Source organism: Scyliorhinus canicula, chromosome 1 (assembly GCF_902713615.1).
Source record: "Scyliorhinus canicula chromosome 1, sScyCan1.1, whole genome shotgun sequence".
NCBI lineage: Eukaryota > Metazoa > Chordata > Chondrichthyes > Carcharhiniformes > Scyliorhinidae > Scyliorhinus > Scyliorhinus canicula.
In genome coordinates, this window is record NC_052146.1 from 81393542 (window position 1) to 81421190 (window position 27649).

Genomic DNA, 27649 nt, shown 5'->3' on the forward strand with positions numbered 1-27649 from the left:
CTGGTTCATCTCAAGTTAAAAAAGTGAAACCTTGTTGGTAATTTCTTCCTTTTTGAGCCACTTAGTAAATCTGACCATTTTGGTTTGCCCCCACGGAAATCAGGACAGCACCTTATTTGAGGACGTTTTTACAACTCAACATCCCAAAGCACTTGACAGCCACTGATGTATTCACTTAAGGGTAGTCCCCTCTTGTAACGCAAGACAGGGCACATACAGGTTGAGCATCCCTTATCCGAAATTCCGAAAACTGAAAAATTCCAAAATCCGCACTTTTATTTGAGTGCCAACGTGACATCACGAGTGGAAAATCCCACAAGGTTCCTGGATGATGCGCAGTTCCCAACATTCTGCATATGCGCACTTATCAATGCAAGTGGCATATGCGCTATTCCTAACGTGCGCCGCACACATGCAGTATATTCCAAAATCCCGACATCTGATATGCCTCAAGTGTTTCAGATAAGGGATTTTCAACCTGTACCAATGTCCCACAAACAACAAAGAGATAGTCCGTTATTGGGAGCTGGTTTTATGAAATCTGCCTTCAAATAAATTAAGATATGTAGTGTTACTACAAAAGAGAAAACATTGAAACAAATGTAAGGCCAAAATGGAAGCAACCTGCATTGCTTACATAAGATGTAGACATGTTGATCCAAACTAGTTTCATTGTACCAGTAAATTAGTCTCAACTGATGTCAAGCATCAATTTATAAAATGCCATCATCTTTGCACCCGGCTAACTATTCAGAATGTTAATTTAACAATTGCAGTGTCAACTAATACTGAACAAATTCTGTCAAACAATATGAGCTAGTACAGAATATGTCTTGTTCTTTTTTCAATTCTGCACTACTGTTTACTTTACAGCTTTACTTCCTCTGCAACAGGGACACAAGATTTCAATCCAATTGGAAGAATTCAGTTTGGGCATTCGTGTCATCGGGATCATTTTCCAGTGAATTCAACAAGCCAGTGAGCCAAGTTTAGTGCAAGCCTCAAAAGTCACGATGTTGGCTGATGGAAGCAAATGTTTCAGGAAGCAGTCATGAGGATGGATCCTTTTGAGATCCTATCATATGATGTTAAACCAAAGGTTGAAGGGTCAATCACGGTGATCAATTCACGGGACAGCAGGTTTGACCAATTAAGTAGTACCATGAGGTCTTTATCAAAAGATAAGAAAATGTTGAAGATGTGATTTGAAAGTTGTGAATGAAGAGTTTACTTATACATTCTCCAGTCAGTGAAAATCAAAACAAACCTTTCCTTTATGGAAAGGCGATTAAATCCAGACAATTGCAAATTATAGGTGACAACAGAATCTGGTTTTATACATACTGGAGAGGGGGAAGATTGCCTACTTAAAAATTACAGCATTGAAGTGCTGCTTTTCTCCAATCTTGTAGATGATGGGAAAAGTGATCAGAGTGTGGAGGCTGAATGAATGAGGAGGAATTCCAATAGTTATAAAAAATAATTTATGAAAAAATATAAGTGACTGAGCTCTTGAAATGACCTGTCAAATTCTGCAATCATGTGACATCTAAATTAACATTTGTTTTTCCTCAAAACATTTCAGAAAACAGCAGTTTTCCACAGAATGAGATGGGGGCAGAATCTTTCCTCCATGCTTGTCACATCAACATGCTTCTTCCAACCACCTCAACATTCATGTCATTTCCAAAGTGGCCGCAACCAGGTGACAAGTATGGATTCTGATACGAGTAATACCAACGCCACCGTCAACATAAATCAAGTCTTGAATTTTAAAAGTTTGTCCTAAAAATCAAAAGTTGTTTTATACCCCCCTCCCAAGATTAAAACCTCACAAGTGTTTTTTTTCATCTCCAATAGGTCAGTGCTCTTAACACAAACTATATTACTTCCACGTTTGGGAGCAATACAGCCTAATTTCAGTGGCTAATGTCCTTTGCCTCAAGAGCCCTGGAAGAAAGTCTGACCCAAGATTGAACTCTTCTTCAGGTGTCTAGTCGACTACCCAAGGCTAGCATTTGGTCCATTGCATAAGCTAATGAGAGGCCTAATGCCTGATTTAGTTCAAGGAAACTGGGATGCCCAAAGGGAGGCCTACTCTCACAAATGAGGTCTCTTGGAAGGCAAAGATCTCCCTCAATTGGAGGATCTTCACAATGTCTCTCCTTTTCCATTTTTTCTTGGAATGGGGGTGTTGCTGTCAAGGTCAGAATTTATGGTCTATCCCGAATTGCTCTCGAGGGAAGTTAAGAGTCAACCACATTGTCGTGCATCTGGAGTCACATGCAGGCCAGACAGGCAAGGATGGCAGATTTCATTCCCTAATGGGCATCCATGAATCCAATGGGTTTTTACGACAATTGGTTATAGTTTCATGGTCACTATTAGTGAGACTAGCTTTCAATTCCAGATTTGCTTAATTGAATTTAGCAGTGTCTCCAGAGCATTAAGCTTGTCTCTAGGGTACAGTTCAGTGACATTACTACTACACACCGCCTACCTTGAAAGGCTCAGTAATATCCTTTGCCCCTCTAGAAGAGGCCAATCAGTGGGATTCTCCCTTTTACCCTCAGACTCTCTTCCCAGTCTGTCTCCCATGCCCAGATTTCAAAGTGGTACATTGCCCCTGGGAGCTAGGGTGCCTCAGGCTGCATGTGAGAACAATCCTAACTCTAAATCCCTCTTCCTCCCCAGGTCTCTAACCTGCTCTGTCAGGTGGAGTTAAGTGTCTCGAATCCATTAACTGATCCCTTCTGTCCGACTCAAACGCAGACTTTGGGATCACCAGCTATAACACCCCACAATTCATACATATATCAGCATTTGGCACAATGAACTGCTAATAATCACTGACAACAAAATAAATCCTAATAGTTTCCGGTTCCAGGCTCAGCAAAACAATATATTTCAGTAGGCCTCACTTCTGGTTCCTTCTCCAGTCAGTTCTCTACAGTCTAGGCGGTTGCACAAATGCAATCAACCAGATGCACATGTACGTCATGAACCAAGTGCACATGTAGAGAAAGACAATTAAAATTCCCAAGTTTTCAGAATCATAGAACATAGAACAGTACAGCACAGAACAGACCCTTCGGCCCTCAATGTTGTGCCGAGCCATGATCACCCTACTCAAACCCATGTATCCACCCTATACCCGTAACCCAACAACCCCCCCCTTAACCTTACTTTTATTAGGACACTGCGGGCAATTTAGCATGGCCAATCCACCTAACCCGCACATCTTTGGACTGTGGGAGGAAACCGGAGCACCCGGAGGAAACCCACGCACACAGGGGGAGGACGTGCAGACTCCACACAGACAGTGACCCAGCCGGGAATCGAACCTGGGACCCTGGAGCTGTGAAGCATTTATGCTAACCACCATGCTACCCTGCTGCCCCTTAATCCTCTTGCAGGATCATAAAAGAGACCGAATTTGACTGGGACATCATGTCTCTCCTGATCACTTCCCAAGAGTTGGTATGTTTGGTAATCTTCATGCACAAAGAAGGTGTTTATTAGCCTAAAAGGTCATTATCAACTTCAGTCACTTCTAGGGACACAAATTGACTGCAGTTTGAAGTGGTTCGATTCACCCCCCCCCCCCCCCCCCCCCCCCCCCCCCCCCCTCCCCGATTCTCCGACCCAGCGTGGGGTCGGAGAATTCCGGCCAGTTATTTCTGACTGATTATAATAATCACTCAATATTGAGCAAGTCTTTGTTTTAAATAAACTAGCATTTCAATCCAAAAAACAATAATCTCCTCATGGGGCAGCACGGTGGCAGAGTGGTTAGCACTGCGGCCCTCCAGTGCCAGGGACCAGAGTTCGAATCCAACCTCAGGTGATTGACTATGTGGAGTTTGCACATTCTCCTCATGTCTGTGTGGGTTTCCTCCAGGTTCTCAGGTTTCCTCCCACAGTCCAAAGATGTGCAGGTTAGGTGGATTGGGCATGCTAAATTGCCCCTTATGGTGGGGTTGCAGGAATATGAATGGCTGGGGCGGGGAGGCAGTGCAGATGCGATGGGCTGAATGCCCTCCTTCTGCACTGTAGCGATTCTATTTTCCCTAGAATCCTACTAATGAATGCAAGGAATGAACGAGTTTGCATCGAATCCCTACACTGGAGAAGGAGGCCATTCGGCCCATCAAGTCGGCACTGACTCTCCAAAAGGGCACTCCACCTAGGCACGCTCACCCACCTTATCCCGGTAACCGCACATAACCTGTATATCCCCGGACACTAAGGGGCAGTTTATCATGGCCAATCCACCTGCACATCTTCGCACTGTGGGAGGAAACCAGAGCACCCAGAAAAAACCCATAGACATAGGGAGAACGTGCAAACTCCACACAGACAGTCACCCAAGGTCAGACTCGAACCCGGGTCCCTGAGGCTCTGAAGAAGTAGTGCTGAGCACTGTGCCGTCCCATGGATTGGTCTCGTAACCAGGCAGCCAACAGGAACTGCAAGTTGGGAACCCTCCAACAATTGAGGTAACAAGGGTAAGTTGAGAAAAACAAAGAGGGCAGCATAAGATAAACTGAAACAAATATTCAACAGTAGGCAAAGTAAAAGCTTTAATTCTCCCACTTGGGACCAGCTTCAGAAAGCACCTTGGTCACTCCCTTCCGTTTACATTGACACAGTAGCAAAGATAAATTCAACTTTCAACTCCCACGATTAACAAAGAAACAAAGACACACAAATATATATATTTTTTTTACACATAGGTGAGATCGGAAGGGGGAGATTTTTCACAATGTGTTATACTTAAAAGTCTATTAAACAGCAGGTTTCAGTTACTGATTTAGGCAGGTACATTGTTGATCAGTATAATGGAGCATGAGATCTACTACATCCTGTTCCACTGCAATGATTGCAAACTGCGTGATGTGATGTGAACTCTATGCACCAGCACCACTGACACAAACCACTAAGAAATACTAACCAGGCTTTTCTGAGGCTAGCAGTCAAAAATACTAGTTAAAATCACCAATTGAGCATCAGAAAAAACTCTGATTTGAGTTACTAGTTTGAGCTACTACGGCGGCACAGTGGCAAGCACTGCTGCCTGGAGCACCAGGGACCCAGGTTAAATTCCAGCCTCAGGTGACAGTGTGGAGTTTGCACATTCTCCTCATATCTGCATGGGTTTCCTCTGGGTGGCACAATGATAGTGGTCAGCACTGCTGCCTCAGCACCGGAGACCCAGGTTCAATTCCAGACTTGGGTAACTGTGGAGTTTGCACATTCTCCCCGCATCTCCTCCAGATGCTCGGTTTCCTCCCACAGTCCGAAGATGTGTAGGTTACGTGGATTGGCCATTCTAAATTGTCCGTTCATGTCCAGGGCTGTGCAGGTTAGGTGGGGTTGAGGGGATGGGGAGGGGTTCTGAAAGGGTGCACTTTCAGAGGGCTGGTGCAGACTTGATGGGCTGAATGGTCTTCTGCGCAATAGGAATTCTATGGGTGCTTCGGTTTCCGCCCACAGTCCAAAGATATTCAGGTTAGGTGGATTGGCTGTGCTAAAATGCCAGGGATGTGTGGGTTAGGTGGGATTACGGGGTTGCAGGAATAGGGCAGGAGCCTGGTTAGGGTGCTCTTTCAGAGGGTTGGTGCAGACAGAATAGTCTCCTTCAGCACTGTAGGGATTCTATGATTCTACAGTGTTTCAACTTTCTCAACGGAAAGCAAGTTAGAAGTAGGCTGGAATTCAGCATTTATCTTTGTGCCGCATCTTCCATACAAATTCAAAAGGTCTAAAAGAAACTATGAGTAAGCCCTCAGTTTACAGGACAGATTGTCTCTTCTAATCTCTGCCATCCATTATCAGATAAGGCTGCACCACATTCCGGCCCTACTAAGCCAAATCTTTGCCAAAACCACCCATTAGTCCCAAGATCATCCAGGACAACAAATAGCCGTAATTTCTTAGCTCTGGGATTTTGTCCCTGTTTTCAAGGCACTGCTTAAAATCTCCTCTTTGAACAAATGCTTGTTTACCCCTGTTAATATCTCCTGGTTAGGCTTGGTGGCTATATTTTTGATTACACTTCCATGAACACAACTTGCATTTGTATCGTACTTTTAAATGTATTAAAACATCAAAATGTTTCACTGAACCAATTACTGAACAAATTTAGGATAGGTGACTAGAGGCTTTGAGGAGCTTACAGGGGAGGAATAGAGAGGTCGAGTGGTTTAGGGAGACATTTCCAGAGTTGGCCAATGGAAAACACAGCCACAAAAACGCAAAGAAAGAATCAGGAATAAAAGAGACCCAGGATTAAAGAAACTGCGACAGTTGTAGTCAAGAAGGAACTTAAGAGGCAAGGAGACGAGAAGCTATGGAGAGATTTGAATTTTAAAATGGAGGTAGCATGTATCAGAAATAGGAAAGGACCAACAATGGATCTTTGAGGGACCCCAAAGGTATGTGTGCAGGAGGTTATTACAAGTGATACTACGGTTATAAATGGACAGATAAGAATGAAAGCAGACAAGTGCAGTCTCACCTACCCTGACAACAGAGGTGAGGCATTGAAGGATGGTGGATAGTCAACTATGACAAAGGCTGAAGAGTGTTCTAGAAGGAAGAAGATCAATAATGCAATCGATTGATTGCAGGTGACATAGGGACTAGTTTAGCACAGGGCTAAATCGCTGGTTTTTAAAGCAGACCAAGGCAGGCCAGCAGCACGGTTCAATTCCCGTACCAGCCTCCCGAACAGGCGCCGGAATGTGGCGACTAGGGGCTATTCACAGTAACTTCATTTGCAGCCTACTTGTGACAATAAGCGATTTTAATTTCATTTCATCTCATAGGATGTCATTTATGACTTTGAAAAGGGTCATTTCAGTATCGGGGCAAGGGCAGAAATCTGATTGGTGAGATTCAAACATAGGGTCACAGGAAACATGGGACGTGGCAAGAGGAAAGGGCGGTTGGAGATGGAATAGTTTGTAAGGACGGAGACCATAAAACGTAGGAACAGAAGTAGGCCATCAAGTCTGCTCCGCCATTCAATAGCAGACAAAGCCATCCAAGCAGACAACGCCACCCACAAAGGAAACTGGATGGGATTAATTTAAGGACGGCAAGGTGGCACAATGGTTAGCACTGCTGTCTCACAGCTCCAGGGCCCTGGGTTCAATTCCGGCCTCGGGTGACTGTCTGTGTGGAGTTTGCACTTTCTCTCCGTGTCTGTGTCAGTTTCCTCCACAGTCCAAAGATGTGCAGGTTAGGTGACTTGGCCACGCTAAATTGTCCCTTTCTGTCCAAAAGGTTAGGTGGGGTTACTGGGTTATGGGGATACGGTAGGCTTAAGTAGGGTGCTCTTTCCCAGGCTGGCACAGACTCGATGGGCTGAACAGTCTCCTTCTACACAGTAAATTCTATGATCTAATCTGATATAATCCTTAACTCCACTTTCTATGCTCTCTGGTCCGAGACTCTCGGCATCCTCCCCGTCACATCCCCCGAGAATCAAATATGTCTCAATAAGGTCACTTCTAATTTTTCTAAACTCCGATGAGTACAGGCCTAACCTACTCAACCTCTACTCATAAGGAAATCCCTCAATACCTGGGATCATCCAAGTGAACCTTCTCTGGACTGCCACCAGTGCCAGAGCATCTTTCCTTAGATAAGGGGACCAAAACTGTTCACAGTATTCCAGGTGTCGTCTAACTGGTGTCTTCTACAGAGGTGCAAAGGTTTTATTTTTAAAGAGTGGTGGTGATGACAGCAAATTTGGATGGTGCAGGAGGAGACAGTAATGAGGGCAGACAAAAACGGTTTACAGTATCAGTTAACATGGAGCCAGGAAGAGAAGCAGAGTGGTCAGCAGTCTGGTAAGAATAGGGTCAAGAGAGCAGGAGATCAACCTCATGGACATGAGGTTTGGAAACTGCATGACTGTTAGATCCAACTCTGTACAATAGCAGCATCACTTCGACTTTGTAAACCAGCTTCAATATTTCCTCACTGACCTACAGCGGCACCTTGCTGCAGCATTCATGTCATCAAATCAAACATCATCCAGGCTACACACAGCTGATTTAACTTTGCCGAAGATCATGCGGACACCAGTTCCTGAACACTAGGTGAAGAAACAGAGCAAAAATCTGTAACTTGGGTGAAAACCTGTGTCAGGAAGGAGCAGGGGAAAATAGAATGCAGGAATAACTGGGTGGCTCTTTAAAGAATTGGCACAGGCACTGGGTCATGCTGAATGATGCTAGGTTTTCAATGCAATGCAAATAATCCCTCCCATGTCACTCTGGGAAGATTCTACTGAAAATATTTTTGTCCAACAGAAAACCCATTAGGGCAAATATAGCCAGCAACTCAACTCCGGTAAATTATTTTCGCAATCGTCAGTGCACACACAACAGGGGTGAAGATTAGTTGATCAGAAAGTTTCTGACAGTAGTCAGAGGTCACAAAAACAGCTAAAAGCTGTGCTCCTCCATCACCAAACAGAATTTCCTTTCCCCTATTTGAAGAGTGTTCCAATGTCTCGGCAGCGGTCCCATCTGGCACTCATCCGACATTTACAAAAGGAAGAACCTGGAAATACAGCCAGCTTCAGCCAAGGTAAAGTCAGGCACTGTAAAAAAAACACTGTTTAACTTACACTAGGGTACTGCGGGAGCCAGCATCAAAAGACAACCCAAAGAAACACATTTGCCCTTGATATCTCATCAGAGTTGCACCTATAAACTGAAGTTAGTGCATTTCTAAACAAGTATTTGAAATTAATTAGTCAGTAGCGCCATTTCAAAAGGTAATTTCAAATGTGTATCAATGTTTTCTTAAAATTACAATATATAAAAACTGAAACTTAAGTATTGCTTGTTTACCAACCTGAACCTTGAAAAGTAGAATCATCAATCAGTCAGTTTTTAGTACTGTAAATGCTGATCTGTCCCATAATATTCCCAAACTATAGTTGAAAATAAATCCTCAAAAATAAAATTTCAGTCATTTACTTGGTGAAGCATATATTCAATCTGTTCTGCGCACGTACTAAATTAGGACACAGTCTGGTTATACTTAACTGCAGTAAAACAATCAGGTGACAAATTCAAAAGCCCGAGAGATATGTCTGTGCTGTTTAAACTACTCCCATTTCTTTCGGGGCTAGAAATAATCTCCATAAAAAGCTGGCACAGCAGTGTAAACTCCACATTTGGCAAGACGTGCCTACAGTCACAGCCTATGTCAATGACGCCATCAGAAAAACGGTCAGCAATGCTCAGCATTCCTGATCTGACAAGCAGTTCAAACCTAGGAGAGTAGGGCATCCCCACCCCTCCTCCCTCCAGGTTAAGGTATTCAGAAAGAAGTTTGTTTCAAGTTCTAGAGAAGTAGCAGTAATAACATCAGTCTTGTACTGGATATTGCTGTACAAAGCATATCTCTTCAATCAAAGAACAAAGTTATAATCAGTGCTAGCTACACTGTGAATTTTTAGACAATGTTAATCAGTTAACAGCTTGGAACCCTCTACCATTTCTAACTTCTATCTTATTTCGAATCCCAGATTCATTTAATCATAAACATTTTTTTTTAAACAGTTGCGGAAATGCAGTATTTAGGTGCTAGAATTTCTTTGCCAAGTTAAGAGATACACTATAAATTATATTTGCTTTTAGACAGCACAATTACATTGAAACCAGCTCAAAGTGCTTCATGGGCGGTTATATCCTGAAATGCAATAACTGTTATGTGGGCATACATAAGAACATAAGAACTAGGAGCAGGAGTAGGCCATCTGGCCCCTCGAGCCTGCTCCGCCATTCAATGAGATCATGGCTGATCTTTTGTGGACTCAGCTCCACTTTCCGGCCCGAACACCATAACCCTTAATCCCTTTATTCTTCAAAAAACTATCTATCTTTACCTTAAAAACATGTAATGAAGGAGCCTCAACTGCTTCACTGGGCAAGGAATTCCATAGATTCACAACCCTTTGGGTGAAGAAGTTCCTCCTAAACTCAGTCCTAAATCTACTTCTCCTTATTTTGAGGCTATGTCCCCTAGTTCTGCTGCCACCCGCCAGTGGAAACAACCTGCCCGCATCTATCCTATCTATTCCCTTCATAATTTTAAATGTTTCTATAAGATCCCCCCTCATCCTTCTAAATTCCAACGAGTACAGTCCCAGTCTACTCAACCTCTCCTCATAATCGAACCCCTTCAGCTCTGGGATTAACCTAGTGAATCTCCTCTGCACACCCTCCAGTGCCAGTACGTCCTTTCTCAAGTAAGGAGACCAAAACTGAACACAATACTCCAGGTGTGGCTGCACTAACACCTTATACAATTGCAACATAACCTCCCTAGTCTTAAACTCCATCCCTCTAGCAATGAAGGACAAAATTCCATTTGCCTTCTTAATCACCTGTTGCACTTGTAAACCAACCTTCTGTGACTCATGCACTAGCACACCCAAGTCTCTCTGAACAGCGGCATGCTTTAATATTTTATCGTTTAAATAATAATCCTGTTTGCTGTTATTCCTACCAAAATGGATAACCTCACATTTGTCAACATTGTATTCCATCTGCCAGACCCGAGCCCATTCACTTAACCTATCCAAATCCCTCTGCAGACTTCCAGTATCCTCTGCACTTTTCGCTTTACCACTCATACATGCCAAGTTGTTTCACACCAGCAACATCCCAGAGAAGAAGCAAACCGAGAGCGGCCAGCTGGATTATTGCAAAGCAGGAATGTTTGAAGGAAAATGTTACCCTTTGGAAATGGCATGGGATTGTTAACATTTTAAACAGGTATTATTAATGTCTCAACTGAAGAACAGCATCTTAAGAAATAAGCCTACTTTCAACAGCACTGGGTATCAGGGATAGGTTGTACTGTCAAGCCCTTGTGTTAGACTTAAACATACAGACTGGTGAATGAAAGTGCACACTGTGACTGACTGGAACCATTGACATCATATGCTGTACATTACACTTCTAAACTATAATCATTTTCTTCTGGCGAGAAAGAGAAAAATGAGAAAAGGTGTTGTTGAGAGTTCCAAAGAGAAATTCTGAAAGTTCCAAGGAAGAGTCAAGTTGGACTCTGGGTTTCTCATTCCACAGATGCAACTGAACCTGCTGAGCTTTTCCAGCATACTTATTTATCTTAGATTTCTAGCATCTTCAATATTTTACTTTGTTATTAAAAATGTCTTCTTCCAAAAAAAGTGAAATCCTAAACCAGCATTCCAAATGAAACAGTTCCCTTTATCAAGGGCCTCACTTGTTTTCACTGGGGAGAGAACGGTCTGAAATTACAGGTTGCATTTTTGACTTTCATACAAAACCAGTTGATGCAGCTGAGGTTTAACTTTTTGTTCTTGGCCTCCTGTTTTTGAACACTGTTCAGATTTGTTTTGGAGCAATCTCCTCACTCCCAGCCATGCTAATTCAGCAGAAATATACAAACCTCAGCATCAACCTGGCTTATGCTTTGAAGCCTTATGCATTGGATTTCAAACATCAGATATCGAGTCATTCTTTTCAGCACAAACGATAAGTGTTTAAAATTTTGAAATCCATTTTAAACCCCTAGAGGATCATTTTATTTCCAAGGTAAGCTCATCCCTATTGAACCCATCCTAGACATATGCTTCTACTGCAGGAGGTTGGTGGTCAAACTACTCCTAGACCTCCATCAATGCCTAACTTGGCCAAGAAACAGGAGGTACAAACACTTCACATGCCACAGCGACACCCCATCACTCGTTTCTGATCCAGAACTAAGCAGTCAGGGATCCAACCAGTGAACTCTCAACCATGGCGCTGAGCATTAGTGCTCCAATTCCCAGGCTATGGGGAACTGGAGTAGGCCATTCAGCCCGTCTAACTTGCTCCACTATTTAATAGTCATAGAACATACAGTGCAGAAGGAGGCCATTCGGCCCATCGAGTCTACACCGACCCACTTAAGCCCTCCCTTCCACACTATCCTCGTAACCCAATAACCCCTCCTAACCTTTTTTGGTCACTAAGGGCAATTTATCATTGCCAATCCACCTAACATGCACGTCATTGGACTTTGGGAGGAAACCGGAGCACCTGGAGGAAACCCACGCAGACCGTGCAGGCTCTGCACAGACAGTGACCCAGCGGGGAATCGAACCTGGGACCCTGGCGCTGTGAAGCCACAGTGCTATCTACTTCTATCCATGATATCGATCATAAATTATCTGGACTTCAATTTACTCACAATTGTTTCAAATACCTTGGAAACCGCAACTGATAAAAAATCAAACCCAGTCTTGAAAGTTCCAGTTGCTCTCCCAACATCCATAGCTTTTTGAGGGACAAATTCCAGATTTCCATTACCTTTATATGAATAAATGGTTCCCGATTTCCCTCCTAAATGGCCTAATTCTAATTTGAAAATTACAGACCCCATTCTTGATTTCACACCAGAGAAATATAGTTTCTCTCTATCATCCGAGCCTCTGACCCAAATTCTCATCCTGAGCACTTGGGCATAAGCATTCAGCAGCCAGAAAAACAAGCCTCAGCTTTCTCAAACTCAATCCCAATTTAAGCCACTTTATCCCAAACAGCATTTACATGGTGACAAATCAATTTTCAATTTACCCAATTCCAATGGAATTGGAGACGACAACAACAATGAGGAAATGGTGTGTTCCAAAAGCCAATTTGACATCAGCAATTGACTGCTGTCGCCTTCATCAAAGTCTTTGTTTATGTGATTTCAAAAACTATTTCAAACAACAATATTCTACTGCTATCAAATTCTATATTGTATCATGAAATTGTGAAATCAATGTGCTCTGCCCTCATTTCACAAAATAGTATATCGCCATAAACAGAACATTGGGAGATTCAAGACGACAGTGACATAAATAAATAAACTATTAGCATTATTTGAAATTTAAACCAGGCAGCTTGATTGATTGGTCAAGGCATTGCCCTGAGAAATGAACCAGTTTAGCTGAAACAGGTGCAACGTGTGTACACATTATTTCTGTCTGCAAAGAACAGGGCCCTATGCATTAATAGATGTAGCTTCCAGTACATGCAAATGCACCACAGTGCGAGCCTGCCTGAAGCTTAAATTGGTTGTCAGTGTGCTGATTCTTAGCGCACTGATGCTTATTTTGAAAATGTTGCACAACTCTGGAATCACTTCTAAAGATGGACACTGTTGCGTTTTGTAAGTACGGGCTGGTTGGGTACGGTCTGTACCTTGCCCGTTGTGAACAATGGCTGGGACATGCAGATTGATATGATCCATCAGTCTTTGGGATGTACAGCCTACCGACCTAGCATATGGGTAACAGGCAGAACGTCTTTATACGTAAATCAGAAAGTATGTAAAAAGAAAAAAAAGTGACGAAAATAGGTCCCTTACAGTCAAAAACATGAGTATTGATAATGGAGAAGAAGAAAATAGTTGAGCAATTAAATAACTACTTAAATTCTGTCTTCACAGAAGATGGCACAAAGGGGCAGCACGATGGCCTAGTAGTTAGCACAGCTGCCTCACGGCACTGAGGTCCCAGGTTCGATCCCAGCTCTGGATCACCGTCCGTGTGGAGTTTGCACATTCTCCCCGTGTCTGCGTGGGTTTCGCCCCACAACCCAAAGATGTGCAGGGTAGGTGGATTGGCCACACTAAATTGTCCCTTAATTGGAAAAAATAATTGGGTAATCTAAATTTATTTAAGAAAAGATGGCACAAATAACGTCTCAGAAATGCCAGGGAAGAAAGGGTCTCATGAAGAGGAATTTAAGGAAATTAGTATTAGTAAAATAAAAAGTACTAGCGACGTTAATGGGACTGAAAGCTGACCAACACTCGGGGCCTAATCACAGAATACTACAGTGCAGAAGAGGCTCTTGGCCCAACAAGCCTGCACCAACGCATGTAAGGCCCAGACTGCCCACCTAATCCCACTTGCCAGCACTTGGTCCATAGCCTTGAATGTTATGACGTGCCAAGTGCTCATCCAGGTACTCTCCAAGCCGCACTCCCAGGCAGTGCATTCCAACCGCCACCACTCTCTGGGTAAAAAGGTTTTTCCTCAAATTCCCCCTAACCTCTCAACCCTCAGTGTGAACTTGTGTCCCCACGTAACTGACCCTTCAACTAAGGGGAACAGCTGCTCCCTATCCACCCTGTCCATGCCCCTCACAATCTTGTATACCTCAATCAGGTCACCCCTCAGTCTTCTCTGCTCCAAAGAAATCAACTCAAACCTATCCAACCTCTCTTTACAACTTAAATGTTCCATTCCAGACAACATTCTAGTGAATACTCTTTGCATCCCCTCCAGTGCAATTATATCCTTCCTGTAATGTGACCAGAATTGCACACAGTACTCCAGCTGTGGCCTCACCAAAGTTCCATACGACGCTAACATGACCTCCCAGCTTTTGTAATCGATGCTCCGATTGATAAAAGCGAGTGTCCCATATGTTTCTTTTTCCACCACCATATTAACCTGCCCTTTTGCCTTTAGAGATCTAAATAGTCTACAACCCAATCCCACAGCATTAAAGGAGATGGAAGATGGGCTAAGGAAATAGCGGATGCTTGGTTGTCACCTTCCAAAATTCTGTAGATTCTGGATGAGGGAATCAAATGTAATATTTCTAAGTTTGCTGCGACACAAAACTAGGTGGAATGCGAGTGATGAAGAGGATGTAAAGAGACTTCAAGGTGATTTAGACAAGTTAAGTGAGTGGACAAATACATGGCAGATGCAGTATAACATGAATAAATGTTATCCACTTCGGAAAGAGAAACAGAATGGCAGATCGTTTAAATGGTGATAGATCAGGAAATGTTGATGTACAAAGGGACCTACAAGAATTCAGATAAAACAAGCAATTGGAAAGGCAAATGGTATGTTGGCCTCCATTGCAAGAAGACTCGAGTACAGGAGCAAGGATGTCTTACTGCAGCTGTACAGGACCTTGGTACACATCTGGAGTGTTGTGTGCAGTTCTAGTCTCCTTACCCAAGAAATGATATGCTTCCCATGGAGGAAGTGCAGCGAAGGTTCACCAGACCGATTCCTGAGATGGCAGGATTGTCATATGAGGAATGATTGGGTTGACTAGGCCTGTATTCAGTGGAGTTTAGGAGAATGAAAAGGGTTCTTATTGAAATGTATGAAATTCTGACAAGGCTGGATATACTGGATTCCTCCAGCTGGGACTCTCGAACAAGGAGTCACAGTCTCAGGCTATAGGGTAGGTCATTTAGGACTGAGAGGAGAAACTTCGTCACTCGAAGTGCGGGGAACCTGTGGAATTCTTGACAACAAGGTTGTGGAGGCCAAGTCACAGAATGTATTTAAGAAAGGAAAAAAGGCATTGGGAAAAGGAGGAGTACGACATTGAGATGGAGGATCAGCCATGATCATACTGAATGGCAGAGCAGGCTCAATGGGCTGAACGACCTACTCCTGCTCCTACTTTCTATGTTTCTATGTTTTAGCTTGACAACAGCATCCTGCAATTGCGACTCAAATTGCTGCTGCACAGTAGCAGCATGAAACAGCTAGCTGCACCTGTTGCTCAAACGTTTGAGATACTTCCCCCTTCCAGGATAATCCAAGGTAGACAGGGCATTTTTCAGGCCGAAAGTGTCAGCTTTATGCCCGTTCAGGAGTTTGCGTGACATGCAGCATTAAAAAGAGTAAAGCTTGTATGAGCGGGGTGGGGAGGGAACAATAGATGGGAGACTTTTCAGCGCCAGGGGTGGGGCCCACCAAGCGAGCTGGGCGGGCTAGCTCATGGAAGTGTAGTGGGAGGTGAGCATATGTTAGGTTTATTAAAGGGGTTGAGTTATATTGTGTTGTTACTTGGGGGGGGGAGGGGGGAATGTTCTGCTGACCAGGGAGGGATTGTGCTGAGGGACAGAGAGGAGGTTGGGGGCGGAGGCTACCTGGAGGGCGGGTCGGTGGAGGCGCAGAGTACGGGCTGGAGGCTGGCCCCAAAAAAGGCGAGGGGGGGGGGGGGGCAATGAGCCCCGCAAATAGGCTGATCACCTGGAATGTACGAGGGCTAAATGGACCGGTCAAGAGGGCATGGGTGTTCGCGCATCTGAGGGGACTGAAGGCGGACGTGCTAATGTTGCAGGAGACGCACCTTAGAGTAGCTGACCAGATTAGATTGAGGAAAGGCTGGGTCAGTCAGGTCTTTCACTCGGGACTAGATTCAAAGACTATAGGGGTCACGATCCTGATCAATAAGCGGGTGGTGCTTGAGGCGGGTAGAATAGTTTTGGATGTAGGAGGTCGGTACATTATGGTCAGTGGGAAACTGGAGGGGGTGCAGGTGGAATTAGTAAATGTGTATGCGCCAAATTGGGACGATGTGGAGTTCATAAAGAGGATGCTGGGGAAGATACCGAGCCTGGACTCACAGAAGTTGGTCATGGGAGGGGACTTTAACACAGTTATTGACTCTGGCCTAGACCAGTCAAGCTCAAAAATGGGAAAGGTGCCAGCAATGGCAAAGTAACTAAAAGGGTTCATGGAGCAGATGAAAGGGGGCGGTGGACCCATGGAGATTTGGGCAGCCGAGGGTGAAGGAGTTCTCCTTCTACTCACATGTGCATAAAGTGTACTCCCGGATCGATTTCTTTATTCTGAACAGGGCTTTACTGACAGGGGTGGTGGACACGGGGTACTCGGCGATCACAATCTCAGACCATGCTCCGCACTGGGTTGACCTGCAGATTAGTAAAGACAGTAACCAGCACCCGCACTGGAGATTAGATGTGGGACTTTTAGCTGACGAAGGGATGTGCGAGCGGCTGAGGAAATGCATTCAGAACTACCTGCAGGCCAACAGGTCAACGACACGGGGGAAATTTCAGCAGCAGTGGTCTGGAAAGCACTGAAGGCGGTGGTCAAGAGGGGAGCTGATCTCGATACGGGCCCACAGGGAGAAGGTAGACAGGGCAGAGACGGATCGACTGGTAAAGGAGATACAACAGATCGATACGAGGTATGCGGAGACCCCAGAGGCATGGCTGTTAAGGGAATGGCAAAGGCTACAGGCGGAGTTTGGTTTGTTAACCACAGGGAGGGCAGTGGAGCAGCTGAGAAAGGCGAGGGGAGCGATCTATGAGCATGGAGATAAGGCCAGCAGAATGCTTGCATAGCAGCTTAGAAAGAGGGAGGCAGCCAAGGAGATAGGGAAAGAAAATTATGGAGATGGGAACCTGGTTGGACATTCAGCAGGGGTGAATAAGGCGTTTAAGGATTCTTACAGTAGGCGGTATGGGTCGGAACCCCCAACGAGACTGGAGGGGATGAGGCACTTCTTAGGGGGGGCTGAATTTCTCAAAAGGTGGACGGGGAGCTGGTAGAAGAGCTGTGGGCCCCGATCGGTTTGGAAGAGATAGTGGAGGGTCTGAAGGCCATGCAGTCGGGTAAATCCCCGGGGCCAGACGGGTACCCAGTGGAGTTCTATAAAATGTTCTCTGGGATATTGAGACTGTTGTTGACGAGGACGTTCAATGAGGCAAGGGAGAGAGGGGTGCTGCCCCCAACTATGTCCAGGCCACGATTTCGCTGATCCTTAAGCGGGACAAGAACCCGGAGCTGTGTGGGTCCAACAGGCCAATAACCTTGTTGAATGTGGATGCCAAACTGCTGGCCAAAATTTTGTCCTCCAGGATTGAGGATTGTGTTCCAGACATTATTGGGGAGGACCAGACAGGGTTTGTTAAGGGTAAGCAGTTGGTGGCCAATAAGGCGGCTATTAAACGTGATCATGATGCCCCGAAGGTAGGGAGGTGGAGGTAGTGGTCGCAATGGATGCAGAGAAGGCCTTTGATCGAGTAGAATGGGAATATCTGTGGGAAGTACTGGGATGGTTTGGATTCGGGCGGGGCTTTATTGACTGGGTCAGGTTGCTGTATCAAGCTCCTGTGGCGAGCGTACGGATGAATAGGACAAAATCGTACTATTTTAGGCTGCACCGGGGGACGAGACAAGGATGCCCCCTCTCCCACAGTTGTTCACGCTAGCTATCGAGCTGCTGGCAATTGCTCGGAGAGCTTCAAGGGGCTGGAAGGGGTTGGTCGGGGGGGGGGGGGGGGGGGGGGGGGGGGGGGGCACAGAGTCTCGCTTTATGCAGACGACCTGCTTCTGTATGCATCGGACCCAGTAGAGGGGATGGAAGAAATCATGAGGATTCTAGGGGAATTTGGCCGGTTTTCGGAGTATAAGCTAAATATGGGGAAAAGTTAGATGTTTGCAGTCCAGGCGAGGGGACAGGAGAAGCGATTGGGGGAGCTGCCGTTTAGATTAGGTGGGGGGGGGGAAGCTTTCGGTATCTAGGCATCCAAGTGGCGTGGGAATGGGACCGGCTGCATAAATTAAATCTGGCTCGACTAGTAAACCAAATGAAGGATGATTTTCGGAGATGGGACACGCTTCCGTTGTCACTAGCTGGGAGGGTGGAGATGGTTAAGATGATGGTCCTCCCGAGATTCCTGTTTGTATTTCAGTTTCTTCCCATCTTTATTCCGCAGTCCTTTTTTAAACGGGTCAACAAAGTGATCACTGGCTTTGTTTGGGCGGGCAAGGCCAGTAAGGAAGGTAATGCTTGAGCGGAGTCAGGGAGAGGGCGGGCTGGCACTGCCAAATCTTAGTAACTATTACTGGGCGGCGAATATAGCCATGATCAGGAAGTAGGTGATGGGGGAGGGGTTGGCATGGGAGCGTATGGAGGCAGCTTCATGCAAGGGCACCAGTCTGGGGGCGTTGGCAACTGTGCCTCTGCCGTTCCTGCCGGCACAGTACTCCACCTGCCCCGTGGTGGTGGCGGCCCCGAGAGTCTGGGGGCAATGGAGGAGGCATGTGGGAGCAGATGGAGCATCGGTCTGGTCCCCAATCTGTAATAATCACCGGTTTGCCCTGGGAAGTATGGATGGGGGGGTTCCGGATATGGCGGGGAGCAGGGATTGAGAGGATGGGGGACATGTTTATAGATGGGAGCTTTCCGAGTTTGAGGGCGCTGGAGGAGAAGTTTGGATTGGCGAGAGGAAACAAATTCAGGTATCTGCAGGTGCGGGACTTCCTACGTAGACAGGTTTCAACCTTCCCGCTCCTACCACCAAGGGGGATTCAGGACAGGGTAGTTTCCAGAGGGTGGGTAGGAGAAGGGAGTGTCTCTGACATTTACAAGCAACTTATGGGATCAGAGGAGACGCAGACTGAGGAGCTGAAGCACAAGTGGCAGGAGGAGCTGGGAGGAGAGATACAGGATGGTCTATGGGTGGACGCGTTGAGTAGAATCAACGCGTCCATAACATGTGCCAGGCTAAGCCTGATACAATTCAAGGTCGTTCATTGGGCTCACATGACAGTGGCCCGGATGAGCAGATTCTTTGGGGTGGAAGACAGGTGCGCAAAGTGTGCGGGAGGACCAGCGAACCATGTCCATATGCTCTAGGCATGCCCAAAGCTTAGGGGATTCTGGCAGGGATTTGCAGATGTCATGTCCAAGGTGTTAAAAACAAGGGTGGCACCGAGTCCAGCGGTGGCATGTTCGGAGTGTCGGAAGATCCGGGAATCCAGGAGAAAGAGGCAGGCGTTCTGGCCTTTGCTTCCCTGGTAGCCCAGAGACGGATACTACTAGCTTGGAGGGACTCAGAGCCCCCGAAGCCGGAGACCTGGCTATCTGACATGGCTAGCTTTCTCTGTCTGGAGAAAATTAAGTTCGCCATGAGAGGGTCAATGTTTGGGGTCCCCCCCCGGACGGTGCAACCATTCATCGACTTCTTTGCGGAAAATTAATCGTCAGCAGAGGGGGGGGGGGGGGGGGGGGGGGGTTAGTTTAGCTTTGAGTAGGGGGTTAATAAAGGTGGGACCTGGAAGGGAGGGACATGGCTTTTGCACTATGTTTATAGATTCATGTACATTGCGTGGTGAATCACAGTAGCGTAATTCACACTGTATTATACATGTTGTACTATGTCTCTGTAAGCTCGGCACATGAGCAGTTGCGCTGCTCTGCCACTTGGGGGAGATGCACTGGGAGTTTGTACTGGGCTCCACCCTTGGCTCCACCCACAACTCCTCCCCCTAACCGGAAGTATAAAGGTTGATGCTAAGAGCCTGCCTGCCAGTTCATCTGGAGTTCATCGTGTCACAGGCAGGCACTGTTGTAAGACGATTAAAACCACTGTTCACTTCTAAACCACGTGTCACGTGAATTGATGGTCTCATCACATTGTTTATTTAGTTGTTGTTGTAAAATCAAAAACACCTCAATAAAATGTTTACAAAAAAGGAGAGTAAAGCTGCCTGGATAAAATTTCAAACAATGCTTGGCAGTTAACCAACAATCACCATTAACTGATGCATTCTCCATGGCAATGCCTCTACCAATCAGAGTCCATTTGGCAACCAATCAATCAGTACTTTCTTCTCATACATTATATAAACTTATTTTCCTGACATTGGAATTCTTGGGATTGTCCTGATGAGTGCAAGATGAAAAACTTTGACAAAAAGTCTCCCTTTTCTGCAGCAATACTTAGGTTCCATTCTGGCAAACGACAATATGATTTTGATACAAAATGTGGCTTAATCTTTCATTTCATTTAACTCAACTGTTAAGCACATAAAACCAACCCTCATTAAATGACAATACAAAGCTCAGATGGGGGGGGGGGGTTCTGTTAAAACGACAAGGAGGAAAGTCTGTAAAGATTACAAAAAGTACTTCCTACTTTTAATTGGAGAAAAGTAATTCTGTTATAAAGTTTGCAACATTTTTCTTGCAACACCGCAGGGCGGCTGCAGTAACATCAATTCCACACAATATGTAGTGATGTGGATTTTTCCATATTCTAGAGCATGGTTTCCAGATTGGCTCTGATTTCAACACCTTTAGCCCCCAACTGTTTACAAATGACCATCTCTGAAAGGCTCTCATGAATTAACATGACTGAAGTTGGCAATAGGTAAGAAATTAGATACTGAAAGTGAAAATTCTAGTGAGACTAAGAAAACAAAATGAATGTTTCCTGAAAATAATAAATGTTCATTGTTTATTATATAGTGGCACAGTGGTTAGCACTGCTACCTCATGGCAGGAACCGAGGTGACTATGTGGAATTTGCACTTTCTTCCCGTGTCTGCGTGGGTTTCTCCCACAGTCCAAAGATGTGCAGGTTAGGCGGATTGGTCAGGCTAAATTGCACCTTTAGTGTCCAAAGGTTAGGTGGGGTTACGAGGATGGGGCGGCAGAGTGGGTTTGGGTAGGATGCTCTTTTGAGGGTTGTTGCAGACTCGTTGGGCTGAATGGCCTCCTGCCCTGTAGGTATTCTATAATATCCATATATCTATTGAAAAACTCCAAGATTTATAAAGTAACATCTTCTTTCCCTTGACCCCCAACATGGAATGTGTTTGAATCGGTCACACTGTCAAAAGGCACTGACTGATGACCTCAACATATTGTGCTCTGAAGTTGAGTATTTGATCAGTCAGGTTTTTGGCTGGCAGCCATCAACATGTTTTAAAACTGTAGACCAAGCTTTGTATTTGTTGAATCAAAAAGGGACACAAAGCTCCATGTTCAAGCACAGTATTATTCAAGCAGCGCAAGGCCACCAAAAAGTGAAGCAGAAAGGAAGCAACACTTCACAGCAATCTCAGATGCTGTGCAACCACTGCATTTCCTTTGCGAGGTGAATGAAATTAAACAAGAACTTCCCTCTGGTATCATGGAATAGGAGGTACATTTTGGGGTTTATACACAACTTATTTGGATTCAGTGTAACCATGCATTCCAGGTAGCAGACTTTACATCCTCCGTAAACCAGTCCGTATTACCTGCCCAATTGTTTTGGTTTCTTATGCCAAATTAAGTTGCTAAATGCAAATGATAATCTGTCATTCTCCTCCAAATCACTCCCCGAGTCGAACTGAATTTGAGGGGGGGGGGGAAGAAGGGAGAGAGAGAGAGAGAGAGATTGAAATTGAAATTAAGTTAGAAGAAAAGATCAGCATCACTGTTATAGCAATACAGGAACAGAAATAGGTCATTTAGCTCCTTGAGCCTGTTTCGTGCTATTCTATCAGATTGCTACGGAACTGTGACCTAACTATATATAACCACTTTACATTTTTCAGCTCACCATGCCTTCCACAGGATGATTTTTTAAATTGAAACCATCTACCGTAGCGGGATTCAAGCTAGGAAACCCAGAGCATTGCTCTAGGTTTGTGGTTTACCAGTTCACTGACCTAGACCACGAGGCCACAGGAAGAACCTCCCTTAATCCATTAATACCCAATCAGTCAATCTCAGATTGACAATTACCTCAGTCTGGCATATCCTCCACTTTACCATTACCATCAAGCTAGGGCATCAACAGTGGTTCAATGAGAATTGGAGGAGAGCAGGCCAGGAGCAGTGCCAGCATACCTAATAATAGAGGTACCAAAATGAAGAAGCTACAGCACACATGCATGCTAAACAGCATAAACAGTATGCAATAAACAGAGCTAAGCAATCCTACAACCAACAGATCAGATCTAAAATCTAAAGTCCTGACACGTGTTCCTCAATGGCAGTGGACAATTAAACTATTAAGTGGTGATGCTTCACAAATATCCCTTTCACAAATTATGAGGGAGCCTAGCACATCAGTTCAAAAGACAAGATTGCAGCATTTGCGACATTATTCAGTCAGAAATGCAGAGTCAGAGGCGCCCACCAGCACGTGAGAATTCAGCAAATTCAATTCACTCCACGTGATATCAAGAAACAGTTGAATGCACAAGATAATGCAACGGCTACGTTATGTAGGGCCCTGACAATATGCCGGTTATAGCACAGAAAATGTGTGCTCCAGAACCAACTGATCTCCTAGCAAAGCTCTTCACCTACTGCTGCAAAACTGGCATCTATCCAACAATATGATATATCCTTTCCATAAAAAGCAAGACAAATCCAATTTCTAATCTATTGATCTGCTATCTAACAGGAGCAATGTCACGCAAAGTTTTATCGACAGTGCTATCAAGTGACACTTAATAACCTGTTCATGAATCATAGAATCCCTACAGTGCAGGCGGCCATTCAGCCCATCGTGACTGCACCGACCCTTCGAATGAGCACTCTACCTATGCCCACTCCCCCCTATCCTGGTAACCCCAAAACCTGATCTGCACATCCCTAGACACTAAGGGACAATTTAGCATAGCCAATCCACCTAACCTGCACATCATTGGACCGTGGAAGGAAACTGGAGCACCTGGAGGAAATCCACGCAGACACAGGGAGAACGCACAAACTCCATAGAGAGTAACTCAAGCCCAGAATTGAACCCAGGACCCTGGTGCTGTGATGCAACAGTGCTAGCCACTGTCCCGCCCTTTGTCCAACTTGAGTTCTACCAGGGCTACTTGGTCCCAGATCTCATTACAACCTTAGTTCAAACATGGACAAAAGCAGCTGAATTTCAAAGATGAGTCAAGAGACTGCACCTGTCATTAAGGCAGCATTTGACCTAGTGTGGCATCAAGGATCCCTGACAAAACTGGAGTCAAGGGGAATCAGAAGAAAATTCACTCCTTACACAAAGGATGGTGGTCATGGCTGCTGGAGGTCAACCATCTCAGTTCCAGGCTATCGTTACAGAAGTTCCTCAGGGTAGCGTCCTTGGGCCCAATCATCTTCAGCTATTTCATCAAAGACTTTCCCTATATCACATGGTCAGAAGTGAGGATGTTCACCAATGGCTGCAGTGGTTCAGTCCTATTTGTAACTCAGATACTGAAGCGGTTCGTGTCCATATGCAGCAAGACCCGAGTGGTGGTTAAGCTTGGACTGATAAATGGCAAATAACATTTATGCATGCAAGGCAATGACTATGTCCAACAAGAGAGAATCTAATGGTATCCCCTCCATATTAAATAGCATGACTATTGCTGAATACCTCACCATCAATTGACCAGAACTGGACTGGCCATATAAATACTGTGGCAATGATGACTTCGGGTGATGGTGATATGCTGAGCAGTCCCATATCAGGTGGCTCTCCTCCTACCGCCCGAAAATAGGCTCTTTTACTCGAAATAGCTGTCTAATACAGGAAAAAAAGTATTCCCACACCCTAGAGAAAAGCAAATTACTGCAGATGCTGGAATCTGAAACAAAAGAGAAAACGCTGGACAGTCTCAGCAAGTCTGGCAGCACCTGTAGGGAGAGAACAGAGCTAACGTTTCGAATCCGATGATTCTTTGTCAAAGGGGGATGCCACCTTTTCCCCACTGCTGTTTGCGCTGGCCATAGAGCCGTTGGCAATTGAGTCGAGAGCCTCAGGGGGCTGGTCCAGTTGGGGGGGGGGGGATGTGTGTGTGTGTGTGTGTGTGTGTGTGTGTGTGTGTGTGTGGAACACAGAGTCTCGCTATACGCAGACGACCTGCTCCTATATGTTTCGGACCCGCTAGAAGGGATGGAAGAAATGATGAGGATTCTGGGGGAATTTGGCCAGTTTTCGGGTTATAAATTGAACATAGGGAAAAGTGAGATGTTCGCGATCCAGGCAACACAGCGAGTGGGGGCGGCATCATGCAATGGCACTAGTTTGGGAGCGTTCCCGTCGGCATGGTGCTCCACCGGTGGTAGCGGTCCTGAGAGTCTGGGGGCAATGGAGGAGACATGTGGGAGCAGAGGGAGCATCGGTCTGATCTCCAATCTGCTATAATCACCGGTTTACCCCGGGGAGGCTAGATGGAGGGTTCCGTAGATGGCAGAGAACAGGGATCGAGAGGAAGGAGATATGTTTGTAGAGGGGAGGTTTTCCAGCCTGAGGGAGTTGGAGGAGAAATTTGCATTGATGGGAGGAAATGAGTTTATGTACCTACAGGTGCGGGACTTCCTACGCAGGCAGGTCTCAACCTTCCCGCTCCTACCGCCAAGGGGGATAGAGGACAGAGGGATAGTATCCAGGAGGAGAAAGAGGCAGACGTTCTGGCCTTTGCTTCCCTGGTAGCCCAGAGAACATTTTTATTTAAAAAAATAAAACAGCCATGAATCTGAATATAGTGATATTAAAATCGAGATTTGTAGGTGGCTTAAATGCAATTCAATTATTTGGTGCATGTTTATTCAATGAACAATGACACTAAACCTGACCCAGACACCCGACACACACACCACCACCATCCTCCTCCTCCTCTCTCTCTCACTGCCCCCCCCCCCCCCAAGGTCTTTGACATACTGTCTCTCGGCATATCTTGGCGGGGAGCTCTCTGTTGGTCTCCTTTTGTTTGAAAACGGTATCTTTCTGCTGCAGGATGGTTGTCCGAAGGGGTGTACGGTCCCCTTTATGTAATGCACCAGACCACTGGCATCGGGCAGAACACGTGGAGTCCATGTTCAGGGGTTTGAAGTGCAGATGGAACAGGTTTGGGTGAACATTTGGGCCAGGAGAAGGCAAGGAATTTTCAGCTCATCATTTTCGAAGCGGAGCCGCCACCAGGAAAGACTTGGTAATGATGGGTTGAGGGGGGACGGAAGCCACAAAGTTTAAAGGAAATCCATCAAATAATTGCTCCCCCTAGAGAATTGAATTCATATTTTAGACAGGATTTTCCCTGCAGGCTTCTGAATGCTGACATTGGGAAAATCTGTGTCAGCAGCTGATGGATTCAGAACACAGTGACACTTCTGACACCCGCCTGTGACCCATTTGCGGGTCGCAACTCACACTTTGAAACTTCCTGTCCTAGACGGTCATTCTCCCTCAGTGGAACCTCTTTAGTCCTACCTATGTCATAATTCCAGCTGATTAAGCCAAGATCTGTGAGAGTTACATTACCTCCTTTTATATCTTGCATGTTGTCTTGCATTTGAAGTGTAAGTGCTAAAGTGATATACATTATAATATAAAGTGAAGGTCAGAGAAATCAAGAGGGCAACAAAAAGCAAGAGAGAAAAGACAGAAGAATTTGCTTTGATATCATGCTTTTCAAGACCTCAGGCTATCCCAAAGAGATTGCACTTACATTCCAACAGTGACTACATTTCAGGAGTGCTAGATTACACTTTAGGACATACTGTGATTGTGAAAGGCACGACAGAAATGCAAGTGCTTTCTTTTTAAGCTCACAATTATGAAAGGTAGGAAATTAATGATATGCAGCATGCTGATCCTGAAGACTAGTGTTAACCAATGTTTCAGAAAACTAAACTAGGGGCTTTTCACTGCTACTGGCAATTGTTTTCCACTGCCAATTGCATACTTTATAATCCATGTGAAAATTAAGAAACACGGGGGTAAAATACACGATTGCTCACACATTATCATGCCCTCTCACAATCTTCCAACGCCTCTCATTTAAATGATCTAGTTTCAATTTCTTCACCATCCCTACCAGCAAACCTCCCCACCCACCAACACAAGTCCACTCTGAACTCCCAAGAGTCTGACTGATTGTTCAACATGTCCCTTTCTCTTCACCTCAATGTCAGCTATCTAAGCCATTTCTCTAGAATTCTCTCCACTGCGGCTCCTTTAACACCCTCCTTAAAACCCAATTCTTCCTCATGTTTTTAACTATCCCTCCTATTACCACCTCCTTTGACTTGGTTTCCTTTATTGTCTAATCATATCTATATGTCCCTTGGGACATTTTCTTGCCTAAATGCAAGCTGCTGTGTTTCAATTCAGAACTATCCCAAAAAATCATCTTCTGGGTGACAGGGACTGAATTTTCAAGTGTTGGGCGAGGTGGTTTTAAAGAACAGTGGGGTGAGACTTGAAAACAGGAGGGATGTCACATCCACAACACCATCCTGCCGCCACAGGATTGTGCAGTAATAGGTTGAGAGAGAGGATGCTTACCTGCCCAGCCATGGGGAGTAATCAATTAACTCCCCTTGAGGGCACTCTCCTGATGCTGTTTGGAATTTCAGGCAGATGCGCGATGTAGCTGTCATGTCAGGAGGCCATCCGTGAAATAGCAGCGAGCCAGGGTGATATCAGAGACACAAGCTGGGTGACCAACCATCCCAAATTTTACATTTTTCTCCACTTCCTATTGGTTGCCCCCCAGGACACCATTTGTTTTGTATGTTTTGGGCAGTGACTTGAAGGCTGCTGGATAGCCTTCTCTTGCCTTTGTCCTTGTGTCTTTGGTGCTTGAACAGGCACATTGCGCCTGTGGATGCGCTGCCGTCAACCCACTCAGCCACATCTCTAGGAGATTTGGAGCTGGTCCCCTGAACACTAAGATGCTATAGTGAGGTGGCCAGAAAGCGGTGGCAAAACTCAAATCTTGGGGGTGGGGGGGGATTTGGGTCCAGAAGGAAGGTGAGATAGAGAGAGAGAACAGCGGAGCCCATGTCAGTGGGGTTCCAGAGCCCAAGCCTTTGGCGGCGAGGTGTTTGTTGAGTGAATGGGTTTGGGGAGAGGGGTTGGTGAGAGGGGGAAAGAGGGTTACTGGAGAGGGGCTGTGTGAGAGAATGGGAGGAGAGGGTTGGGAACGGAGGCTGCTAAGCGCATGTCTGTGTGGTGAACAGCACCTCACAGTGCATCGAAGGAACAGCTTCCGGAAGTCAAGGAGGCAGACTGAAAGTATATGCCATGTAGATTGTTA

General features: G+C 45.4%; 1 protein-coding gene across 8 annotated transcripts in view; it reads right to left on the reverse strand.

Annotated features, from left to right (window-relative positions):
* The window catches only part of specc1la (sperm antigen with calponin homology and coiled-coil domains 1-like a), a 389888-nt gene that overhangs the window by 336184 nt on the left and 26055 nt on the right, over nt 1–27649 (reverse strand). The window lies entirely within an intron of this gene.